The 4019-nt window shown below is 43.8% G+C and overlaps 1 protein-coding gene across 1 annotated transcript in view; it reads right to left on the reverse strand.

The window, feature by feature from the left end:
• The window catches only part of T265_10623 (hypothetical protein), a gene marked incomplete at both ends in the record, with an annotated part of 16219 nt that overhangs the window by 7987 nt on the left and 4213 nt on the right, over positions 1-4019 (reverse strand). The window contains one exon of the mRNA XM_009177046.1: positions 821-1022. The remainder of the gene's footprint in view (positions 1-820; positions 1023-4019) is intronic.

Genomic DNA, 4019 nt, shown 5'->3' on the forward strand with positions numbered 1-4019 from the left:
GGTACGATCCTTTTGCGATTAACTCGGTGACACTCTGCTTGTAATGATACATAGACTGGGTCGGCTGACAGAGTACCATACTTCCAGCCACACTTCTTGCTTGCCCCGTAATTCCGCGTACCAAAGCTTCCACATTTTCTAGACTGATCTTGTGCCCCTCTTGATCTTCGTGTGGTGAGATCTTTATGCTGGGGTGTTCTTCATCCGCGAACACAGCTTCCGACGTGCTTGTCTGATAAGGCGGTCCACTGAGTAAACAACATTGTTCCTCGTATCCTCGTTCGCCTTTAATCTTGAAATCGGACTTGTCAATGTAGCCGTTAGTTTGTGAGCTATTAGGATTCCTTCGGTTTATAGAAGCCACGCTATGAGCTGGGTACGTTTCTGATGTAGAGTACGACGGTCCGTTTACTTGTCTGCTCATGCCCGGAGAAACTTTTCTCCTTCATGTTCCTTCTAACGAACTTCCTTGTGAAACCATTGTTTCAAAATATTCAAATTCATTGCAGTGTGTCTTCGCCCCACTCCACAGAATTTGCAGTGTATCAAAATGAAGGATGACGAAACTAGGCTGTCATCTGACGTCACTGTCCTGTTCACGTCAATCAGTCATAACCTTGTCAAGGAAACTGTGGTGAGATCAATTCAGAACAATCCAATCACAACGAGTGAAATCAATGGTAATCAAATGCAGGTTGTATGACTTACGTATGGATACATGCTAACAACTGAGAACTTCAGTAAGATCCATCGCCGAACATTAGTTCAGTTATACTACTCGAGTGTAATAAGTAGCTCAAATGGTTAACGCAAAACTCACCCATATCAGCCTTGTTCTTGAAAGTAAAGTGACAATTGGTGCGCCTGCAATGGAAATGCGTGGTCCGCTCCTTGGTGAACGGACAACCTTGAACCCCACAATTCTCACTGGCTCTGAACCGCTGGAAACCTTCTTGAATAATCACCGCGTCCTTTCGATGGAAATTCGCATGCATTTGAACGTCTGATGTGCTTATATATACCTGAGGAATGAAATCAAACATACGACTGTTTTGAGTGACGTCCTTTTGTTTACAACATTCGTTTTCAATATTATGTTATGTCTGTGCGTGTCTTTTAAAGGCTGGACACAGCGAAACTCATCGAGAAATCTGGGCATTTAACCTTAATCGAAAGCAGGATTTTAAAGAAAATAGAATTTCCAATGCGGTGAGCGTTTTGAATCAGGATTTCATTCCTAATGCTATCGTCATGGACAGTATGACATCACTCTTCAGCACTGGTGCTTCGCTGCCGTACGTATATATGCAGTTCATGGTTGTACGTGGGTCTGGATACTGCCAGGGCGCTCAGACCTAGATACGAGGACGATTAGGGTCCTCAACCAAAGTCTTTGGCTCAAAAGTCCGACCGCAAGGTAGTGGTGTTTGGCGTGGTATAAGTAAGTACGCCACCATTTTTACGGAACACGTGGCCAGACATGTTCCAACCCCCAACCTGGAGGGCCAGGAGCCTGTGTTCGTCAGACCTCTAACCACTGACCAACGTGGTATAAGAGACTCTGTGTGTATCGCCGAGACACTCCCCAGTATAGTTCAATGGGTCGCCCAGATACACAAACCGTCACACAACGGACAGCTCCAGTCTCTTCGTGACGAAAATAAAAGAAACCTCTTATCAAAATTTGCGAATTAATTTGACACCGCAAAGTCATAACCAATGAACATCTCACGAGTCCTTGTGTTCACTGTTTCCTGAGTGATGAGCGAAGTGCAAGGTGAATTTTCCATCAAACGGAAAAAGTTCCTACAGATGGGCAACACTAAACACTGACCAATAAAATTTCCCCAACGTGCAAACATCTTTATATTAGGCAGTTTTATACACGACTATGAACTTTACACAATCCTTGTTAAACAGTCCTTTCTACTGGTGAGGATTCTCATAAGAGAAGTCCCCACCGTCAGCTAAAGAACACTTCAGATAATCTTCGTAATGAACTACCATAAGGTTGGCTGAAAATCCGTCGAGTAGAACATAAGGTTGACGGAAACTCGGGGGCTGCGCCTACCTGATGAGCCCCAAAAAGGGTGAGACCGGTCGTGGGCTGTCGACGAATTTTCAGTAACATTACAAAGATATACATGTATCACGATATCTCGAATATCGTAGCGAGTGAAACATGAGGCGGCCTGGTGCAGCACATTCAGTCGCGCGAGAACATCACAAACGAGAGATTCAGCTGGGTTCCACGTGAGTCTGTTGAAAAACCAAATTAGTTTGCAAATGAGTGTATGTTCGCTAACACTCCAGATAATTCACAGGTGGACACCTCAGAAGCGTTGTGTTGTTTGAGCCCTTCCAAAGAACCTTCCGCTCCCTAATCAAGAAAGATGAACATTGCCTGATGATGTGTCACCTGGCAATACACTGATAGGTCAGTTTTTGCATGCAACCAGGAGCAATTCGTCCGCATATTCACCCCCCCCCCGAGACAACAAGTCTGTTTATTGGGCGTTAAATGGTAGGACAGTAAAGTCCTAATCCCTACTTCGTAATAGTTTGCCTATAGGCGATCTTGTTGGAAACAAGTGTCTCTAAACGAGTTGGGTTTTTTTCCTTATGGAAAGACACTACTCATATGGCTACTGAAAACTCTTCGAATAATGTACAGAAACAACCCGTAAGGAGACCTCACCAATTGGTCACTTCTTTAGAAAGGGGATTTGCCATCATCCACTATTTAGGGTCGAATTCCCGTCTAAAGGAGGTCGCCCAACTTCCCCCGACACAAGATTTCACACTTCCATTTTGCACCTGTTTATCTCCTTTGATAAAATTGATCTAACAGTAGTTTAATCACTTCAAAGACCAAATATCGTCTGGCACATCAAGATTGCATGTTTGGTGACTTGTTCGATGAAAGAGAGGCCGGTCAGGTGAAATTTCCTGACAAAGATCGCTACCAGCAGTTAGGCTTTTGAGCCTAATGCTTTGGTCGAGCATCCCGATCGTTCTTCTGTCTAGGTCTGGACGTCCTGGTAGAAGTTCCAGCTCACTTACAACCATGAATCACACATTTAAACAGCGTCATCTCAACTAAGTAGGCGTGAATCTAGAAAGTTCTATTCACTGAAATCTCGACCCCACGCACATATCAGCCTTCGATCGCAGAGGTTCCAATCAGCCGTTCACACACATTTCAACCGATGGCTTCTCGGGATTTAGCTCAATTTTTTTGCGTATGGTCTACCCGAATCACAACGTCAGTTATACCCCCATGAACAACGCACCAGTACTTTTTCCCATCGCCGAGATGAAAACAACACCGGGTGTGTTCAGCCTGCACACAAGTCATGCACTCACAAATCTGCTATATGGAACCCACTACGAAGGTGGTATTCCACCAAAATTCTGACCGAACAAAACAGAATAAATGGAACCTAATTTTCACTATACATTCCGGAAATACACTATGTATTTTTAGTGACGCCAACAGATGACGTCAATTGCATACCTGTAAACAGAAATCAATTTCCATCGTTAAAGCCGATAGGTGCCAAATCTGTTTGGCAAATTAAACTACGCGGCTAATGGTTAACGTGACTGCGACTTGATTTTTGTGTACAAGGTTTTTCTGATCATCGCCTCTGATGAACAGGTTCAACAGAATTGTTGAACCTAAGGCCCATCGGTTTGGTATGGTTTATTCATGCTTTTTTGACACAACTTCCAATGGATTCGGTAAGCAATCGGTCTACATGAATCTCCTGGGAAGTCCAGGTGGTGAATACTCCTGGTTGACTCAGATTCATACAAAACCCGGCATTGAAAATGGTAGGAATATCTTCGAGAAATACACTCATTCGCCAATCAATTTGGTTTTCATGAGACTCAACTGAATCTCTCGTTTTTGATATCCTCCAGCTGAATGTGCTGCACACAGGCCACCTCATGATCCAGTTGGCAATATATTCGAGATATTGCAGCATATTTTCATAAAGGAAACTACTCACAAG

Source organism: Opisthorchis viverrini (genome assembly GCF_000715545.1).
Source record: "Opisthorchis viverrini unplaced genomic scaffold opera_v5_390, whole genome shotgun sequence".
NCBI lineage: Eukaryota > Metazoa > Platyhelminthes > Trematoda > Opisthorchiida > Opisthorchiidae > Opisthorchis > Opisthorchis viverrini.